This window comes from Alligator mississippiensis, chromosome 16, assembly GCF_030867095.1.
Source record: "Alligator mississippiensis isolate rAllMis1 chromosome 16, rAllMis1, whole genome shotgun sequence".
NCBI lineage: Eukaryota > Metazoa > Chordata > Crocodylia > Alligatoridae > Alligator > Alligator mississippiensis.
Genome location: NC_081839.1, coordinates 35,210,611 through 35,219,147, shown reverse-complemented (window position 1 = coordinate 35,219,147; position 8,537 = coordinate 35,210,611).

Sequence of the window (8,537 nt, the reverse complement as noted above, 5' to 3'; positions counted from 1 at the left end):
CCCGGCCGTGGCCGGCGCTGCTTTGCATGCGTCTCGCTCCCGCTTTCAGTTCTTGTTTTGGTGCACAGGCCCCGGGGCTGCCCCCGCCCAGGTGCTCCGCACGCCACGCGCCTGCAGCTCCCGGGGGAACCGGCCGGGCCTTCCCAAGGCCCCGGGGACGTGCAGCTGCCGCTCCCCGGCCCGTTCCCACGGTGCGTCCCGCGGGCGGGCGGGGGCGCAGGCCGGGCCCGCTTCCCGCACGAGGCCCGCGCAGCGGGAACCCCGTCCCGGGCGGTGCGGACGCGCCTGGCCCGGCCGCGCGCTCGGGCGCCGGCTGCGTGGGGAGCGGGGCCGCGCCCGGCGCTTCCCGGAGCCGCCCCGGCCGCGCTGCCCTGCCAGCGGGGGGCTCAACGGCGGCAGGAGACCCGCTCCGCTCCGCGTCGGCCCGTGCGGCTCCCGTGCCTGGGGCTGCCACGGCCCCTGCCTCCGCCGGCCCTTCTTGCCTTGGGACGTGCAGTTGCGCGCCCTCCCTCTCGCACCCTAACGTTTCCCTCCTCCCAAGGTGCGGTGCCGCCGGCCCCCCTGCTTGGGGAGAGGCTGGTCTGTCTGCGGTGCCATGTGCCACCCTACTCGGGCACAAAAAGAAGACGGAAGAAGGTGAAGGCGAAGGCGCAGGGCTGGCCCCGTGTGACCAGGCAGGTCACGTTCTCTCACCGAGTTTCAGTCTCTCCCACTTCAAGAGGAGCGTGGAGAATCCGAATTACACGTGCGTGAGCGCAGCCCCGACAGGACGCGTCCAGTCCCTACTCTTGCAGGTGCAATGGCACAACACCCCTTTCATGAAACAATCGTGCCCACCTTAACAGTATTTTTCAGCCCTGCGGCCCTGACCGGGAAGCTGTTCCAGAACCTCAGTGCTGCAACAGTTAGAAACTGGAATAATCCACAGCCAGTTCATGCCTGTTTGTTTCAGAGCCAACGCTGTCCTGGAGTTTCAGATCGCTTTCCCTCCCCGTGTTTACCCCCTAGCTTATTTACAGGGCAAAATCCTATTCCCTCAGCTTTTGTTGTGCCAGGATCAATAAGACAAACTCAGGCTTCAGCTTTCCCATGGGACAAAGCCTGTTATCCTGGGGTCTTGCACACCACAAGCCCACTGTCCCACTTATAGTACCAGCAAAGTATCCGACAGAGAGAACCCCCCCTACCGACACACACTTGGCAGGGCCTCAGTCCCAGTTTCACGGCCATCCTTGTGACCCTTCTACGCATCTATTGCAGTTTTAATTAATCTTTCAGTGAACGGATGATCAAGTATTGTGCATGGTATTCTAAGGAAGTCTCGCGTGCGTCTTGTATGATGACACTGGTACGTCCCTAGCTCAACTGCAAATATCTTGTCTCATATATTCTCCAGGCAAGAATTTTTGTGGGTGATATCTTTTATTGAACTAACTGTCTAGCTGGGAAGGACACAGGCTTCCAGGTACCAATGTACGCTTTCTCAGGTCTCTGATAGTCTAGGATAGCATCTGACTTTTTCAAACTGTCTCACATTGGTGCCTGTCATTCCATGATTAACTAAACACCCAGATCTTTTTCCTCTGCTGTCCTTTCCCACTGATGAGCCCCTGCTTCTAGCAGACATTCCTGTTATTAGTCTCTAAGTGCATGACCATGCACTCTACTATTAAATGTCATCCCATTTCTATTGCTCCAGTCCATAAGCTCCTCCACTTCTTTCTATCTGACCCATATTGTTCACTTGTATTGAAGCTGCCTCGCAACTTTGGGATGACAGTGAAATCCATTAGCACACTTTCACTATTTTCTGCTGAAGTCACTCATAATGGATTTTAAATAGGACTGATTCCAGGACTTATCCTTACAGAACTCCACTAGTAACCGGCCTTCCGGCCCCAGACCTCCTCTTTCAAAACCTACCCGTTGTCTTCTCTTTAGTCAGTTCCTCATCTACCTTACAGTCCTTCTACAGATCCCTGTTTCCTCTGCTTCAGCTAAGAGTTTCCTAAGTGACACCATATCGGACACTTTACTAAGGTCCAAATAGATTAGATCTCCTGGGTTTCCTTGGTTATGTTACCAAAAAAATAAAGTACTAGGCTCCCCTGCCAAAATCAACCTCTGGCAAACCTATGTTCAATTGTATTCACTTTCCATTTACATCTATGTTTTCTATTCTTTTGCTCAAACATTGTTTGAAAGCTTCATCCTATGGAGGTCAGACCTTGATACCTCCCTTCCCTTATCCCCCACCGCCCCCCACCCTTCCTAAATGCCGGTACTAAATCTGTCGTTCTCCAGTCACACAGTACTATCCCAGACTTGAGACATTAACTTCCTTGCTGACAGAGGTCTTTCGGTAGCATCCTCGCTGACACACCTGGGATGTCAGGGGCTAGTTCTTTCAGAATTCAGAGATGGAGATTATTAGTCCCCATCACTCGAGCACTTTTAGCGCCTTGATTTTCTTTCCCACCCGTAATGTGGCAGTTTCCCTTTCCATGTCTTCATTTCTATTAGACTAACAGCAACATTTCTAACAGCAACATGCTTAAATGAAAACTGAGACAAGTACATGTCATTTTTGGATTATCTTTAACTTGCCTAAACCTCTGTACATAGCAGCTCTACTCTTGCTTTTCTTCAGCTCCATTTTTTTCCTTGCTGAAATTTTTTTTGCTTTGTGGTTTTATTTCTTTCCTTTGCAAGGTCTAACTCAGCTTGACTTTTGGCAATTCTTATTTTTATCCTTACATTTCCTGATAGCTAAGACACAGCTTTCTTGTCAATCAGCCCTTTTTCCATTCTTTATAGCTTCTCTCTTGGTGCCTAATACCTCTTCTGGGAGGCTGGACTGGAGCCAGGTTTTCTCCCCACTGGGATAAGAGGTCCATACTTTTTGCACCTGCCTTGTAAAGAAATTCCACGCTTCTGCATTCAAGTCCTTGAGCTCTTTAGTCCATCTAATTCCACTCATTCGTTCTCTTTGTTCAGTGGTTTTCAACCCCGGGGGTCTGCAAAAGATGAGTATGGTCAAAAGTACGTGAATACCCACCCCTACAATTCAAAGGAGTGTGCACCTCCATTCAAATGTTTTTAGGGGTCCGCAAATGAAAAAAGGTTGAAAACCACTGTCTTATTTCATCTTAGTTCTCAATGTTTTCCCTTTAAAAATGGAGTATCTTAATCTTAAAGACCTACTTTTGTTTATTCTTGCATTTAAAATACAACCAAATACATTTATTATTGCTTGACCCAACATTGTTTTTCAGGACTAGATCTCCTATAATGGCTTTGCTGCTTTTTAACTCATACCTTGTGGGGAAATACCAGTGCTGAGTTAAACATAAAGTTGGGTAGCATCCTTGTCCTTCCCCTCCTCGCCCCAACCTTATATACCATCTTTCTTTCAATAAATAGCTGTCCTTTGCTGAGGCCAGAGAGAGGGAGCTGGCCAGGGTGACAAAGCTCCTGTTCAAGCAGCCGAGATCCCCACCATGCTCTTCCAGAAGGAAGGTTTGGACTGAGCCTGGACTCTGGCAGCAGCAAATCGCTCACCCGACCTGAACTCTCCCCCGCAGGTTGCAGAGCATGTTTTGCTGACCAGCAAGCAGCATGCGCTCGGTCTTGGGACTGGTGACAGCCCCTTTGCCCCTCACTGCTGTGCGCAGAACGCCCTCTCGCTCCGTCGGGCCTGGTGACATTCGGGCGTGATCACAGCGAGCCGTCCTGCCAGGGCCTTGCAGGAAAGGATGCCTCGCTCCTCAGTTCCCTCCAATGTGCACTCCCGCCACTTCTGTTTCCTGTGGAGCTGGGTGCCACGTCTGGATTTTTGGCTGCCAAAGAGGCTGGGATTTTTTGTGGAGTCAGGCTGCAGGTCATGCTTCTCTCCTGGCTGGCCATCTCCTCCCAGCACCGTTCTGACAGCTGGGCTGTGTGGAGAAGCCAGGCACCGCCTGCGTCTGCAGAAGACTGGTTGCAGCAAGGGGTCTGGGTCTGTCTGGGTCTAAACAATTCGTAGCTGAGCAGCCCGCCACCTAAGCATGACAAGTGTAGAGAGGGTGGTGTGGTAGGCTCTGTCTCATCCTGTCCTCTGAGCCCACAGGACAGCCACAAACGCTTACTTGGTGCCTCTGGGACGGGGCCTCTGCTCTGCCTCTGGGGAGGCTGCCCCGCAGCTCTCATTTCTGGGAGATTTCCAGCCCCAGGTTCCCAGTGCTCAGCCCTCCATTTCCAATTAACACCACAGGCTTTGAGATGGCTGTTTGACTGCAGACTTCCAAGTGCTTTATCAAGGTTATCAAAACCATGATCGCTGGTTTGCTCAGGGGGGAAAGAGAGGCATAGGGAGGACAGAGGAACCTGCAGAAGGCCGTGCACAGAGCTGAGAATAAAGCCTAAATCATTGGAGCTGCAATGCACGGTATACCTGGCTTCTCCAACCGGGGCTCTTCTTCCTCCATGCTTGCATCCTCACAGAGCCTCTACAGCCCAGCCTCCAGTGCACAGTTAGCTAAGACGTGTCCCTTTAGCTCCCAGCTCTTCCAGCACTTAGGGACACTCTTCTGCACCCCATGGTGGCAGACCTCCCAAGGGCTGCCCTCCCCATCTCCCCTGCATGCTCAGCCTTACTTCCCGATTCCTGGAGGCCAGAGTCTTGGGTGAAGGCATTTGTTGCAGGCAGGAAGAGGCAGAGCTGTGTGGCACTTGTGTAATACTGGCCACAAGCCTGGAGCTGGAGGCACCACCCTGGGGTGGGGGAGTGGGTGTGTCTGAGCACCGCTTCCTGCTTCCCATCAACAGGTCCTCTCATAGGCAAGGCTCACAGGACACCTGGCTTAGACAGGGGCTCCCAGTGTCTTGCTATGACTTCCCCGCAAGCATCCTCTGCAGCACAACAGTCCAGTGCAGCTGCACTGCTGTGACTTGGGGGGCAGAGGGGGACTATGCTTGACCAAACTTTTTCTCTGCGCTTCCTGGATTTCTTTCTTTTTCTTGGAAGGAAGAGGGAGCCAGCAGGCCAGGGCACTGCCCTGCTCTGTCCTAGCACTCAGGCTCTAACCCAGAGCTGCCCACCCTCTCCCACTGCAGCTATAGCATTGCCAAGCAAACTGCAAAGACACTGCCCTTCCACTGAAGGACTGCACGCTGTCGGACTATCAGCAGCAGGCCTCCTAACAACACAGCACATTGCTCTCTTTTGCTAGTGTTGTAGACACATCCACAACATATTTCATTACTTAGCCCCTTTGTGACACCAGTCACTTGGCCAATAGTCCTCCAGTGAAAACCCTTGCATGACACCTTGCAGGACAGTGAGCAGAAACAGAGGGAGAAAGAGTAGGCAGCTGAGGAGTTTGCTAATGGCCAGTCAAAGTTAAAGTAGCTGAAATGATGTTGAGTCAGAGGGCAATGACTCAACCCCACCTCTGGGACCAAGGCACACTTGTTCACCCCGAGTGCACATCTTAACGCCTTGCACATCACCAATGCCACTGAAGTCTCTGGCTGGACTCTTCCTTGGCGTCAGGCATTCCCGAGCTCTCCGGGTTCCATCTTGACTTGCTAAAAGCCTTTTTGATATTTGCATTGTGCAGGGAAATACTTTGTAGCAGAGCAAAGCTACCAGATTACAGAAACCTTTGATTATTCAAAACTATACTTTAAAGATTATGTAAAGAAAAGACAAGATACTAATCTGTAGCTCAAATAGGTCATTCTGTGCTTCGTACTAATTTGCAATGCAAAACTGCAGTGCGAGGCTCTTTGTTGGTAAGGACTGGGTCCTCCTCCTTCCTTAAATTATTAACCCCACCCCAAAAAAGGTCTTTCAGAGCGGCTGTCAACCTGCTAGAGAGGAGACGCACTGCCTTCGAGACCATGGGGTCCTCTGTCTACTCTATGGACAGCGCGGACGTGGTAAGCCAGGCTTGGAATGGAGACGAGGTGGCCTGTGGGCTGAGGATGGGGGTGGTGGCAGTAGATCGCCAAGCCAGCATGGCCCTACTTGCACAGGAAGCTAAGGACCTTGGATTTAAACCTTCTCCACCCCTTCCCTCACTTCCACTGGGTTGGTCTCAAGATGAAATGTTTACCCACCACAATCAGAGCCTGAAGCACCCAGTAGAGCTGGCTGTGCGGGGAAGGAGGCGCAACACCGCTCAGTCTGCCAATTCGTGGGAAGCGGCATTGTAAGCAGGGCCATGCGGTTACGCACTGAGGGCAGGGGTGCGGGCGCAGCCGGTCTCTTGGAAGGGGTGCTGGCCCCGTGGTTCCCGTTCTAGGGGCCAGGAATGACCCTTTCTCCCTCATGTGCCATGGGGCGGGAACTCTGCTGCACTGCCAACAAAGCCAAGCCTGCGTCTGTTGTCCTTGTGCAGCCATTTACAGCAGCCCGGAGTGGATGCAAACCCCTCTTCTGACTTTGTAGTGGTGTCAGGGACTGCACAAGCTGCCGGGCTGGGGGAATCAGCCCCCAGACTGTCACGGAAGCAGCCAGGCAAGGCACCAGAATGCCTGGCCACACACCAAAGACCTATTCCTACAGCAGTGGGACAGTGCGCTCCCTGCCTGTCTCCATTCGGCCCTTCCCATGCGCAGAGGGCTGAGCCTGCCCAGGACAGGCCTGTAGCAGTCCTTCAACTGGGGACTAACTGGGGAGGACGTGTGCCTCGAATACCGGTCCTGCGTCCGCAGGGGTGCGGCTGCCCTGCCCTGCCGCAGGTCTTGGACGCGCAGGGGAGAGGGGCTCACTTAACAGACAACAGTGCTGTGCAGTGAACCTCCCAGGTGACTTGGTACCAGCCTTGCTTTTAAGTAGAGCATTTCGGAAATTCGTCTTCTTTCTGTTTTAAAAGAAAAGTGGCTTTTTCAGGGAAACACTAGTTTTCATGTCTGTTCAAAAAAAACCCCATGTCAGTCTGGTTTTCCTCTCACCTTCCATTCCCTTCTTCCTTAAAATGGGGAAAGGAGAGGCAAGAGAAGAAGCCAGAACTGTGAAAACCAAGACAGCCATTTCTGTTTTGGTTACAATCCCGGGAAGACTTTTGACCAGAGTGAGCAGGTTTCATTTCCCCTGGTATTTCCCTTCAGCAGACACTTGCTGTGCCCAGCCCTACCTGGCCCCGAGTGGAAAGCCTGGGCAGCAGCACCACAAGCCTGGAGTTTAGCTGGGGCAAAACTGGGTTCACTCCTCCACAGAACAAAGAGATGGGCACAGCGTGCCCAGTGCCGGGCTGGCTGGGGAGCAAGCAGGGCTCAAGGCATAGCACCAGGTGGGGAAGCTTTGCATCACAGGCTCCCCCCGCCCCCAAACCTTCGCACCAGCCGGTGCCGACTCTTCCCCTGCCCCGCCGTACTCCAAACTGCGTTGTCACTGTAAATTACCCAAGTAGCAGAAAGCCAGGTGAGATTGCGTTTGCTGCCTTGCATCTTACTGACCCAGGTCCAGTAGTTAGCACAGAGCCCACGGCAGACACAGACAGGCAGCGCAGGGAGCAGCAGTGCCACAGAGCACGTTCATTTGGTGGGGACGGCCCCTAGCACCGCGACTCCACAGCCCTCCGTGCTGTAAGCGAGGCTCAGCCGCAATGATGCAGGGACAGCACGTCTCCGTGGCACGAGGACTGCCAGGCATGTGCGAGGGCAGGAGCAGGTCAGTCCCTCCCGCAGAGGGTATGCCTGGCACGCATGGGAGAGCTACAGCAACCGGTGAACCGGTCTCCCTTCCTGAGGCAGGAGCTCACATGTACTAAGGGCTCATCCCACTGGGCGAATCCTCGGGAAAGGAAGGGTCCTAGAGTCCCAGTCATAGACTCACAGGTGAGATGGGCTGGCAGGGACCCCCAGAGGTCACATGCAGTCCAACCCCTTCCTGAGGCAGGATCAGCCCAGATGCATCCACTGTCCACCCTTGGAGCAGAACTGCACCTTCCCCTGCTAACGTCCATCCAAGTAGCAAGCTGAAACCTCCTGCGGTTCCCAGCTATGAGCCCTTTAACAGCAAAGGAGCAACAGACATCTCCACCCAGTGGAGCCAACCTGGAATAAAAACCAAAGACCATGAGCATGAAGAGATGTCTCACTCTCCCATCATGCCTTATGACCAGGCTACAGGGTCAGAGGGTCTCTTCCTAGTCCAGATGTTGCCTAGGACTGGTTTAGTGCAGCAGTCAGACAAAGAGGCTTGTCTAGTATTAAAGCCTCAGCTTCCCCATGCATAAATGGTTGCGAGGAACGGTCCTGAACCTCTGTGCAGTCCCCACAAGGCACCACACAAGGGCAAGGGCTTCTTTCTCCTGTGCTGGAGAAACCTTTGCAGCCCCAAGCTCGAGCAGAGGGCGTGCACGAGCCAGTAAGCGAGCCCACAAACCAGCCTGTGCTTTGGTGCAGCTCTGCTCCCCAGCCCTTCACACAAACAGCAGAGGTGAGAAACAGAAACTGCTGCACCGTCCCCTTCCCTGGCGTACCGGCAGTGTGCAAGCCAGGTGCGAGTAACCTCACACTCGCTTCACGGCAGCGAATCATGGCTCCCA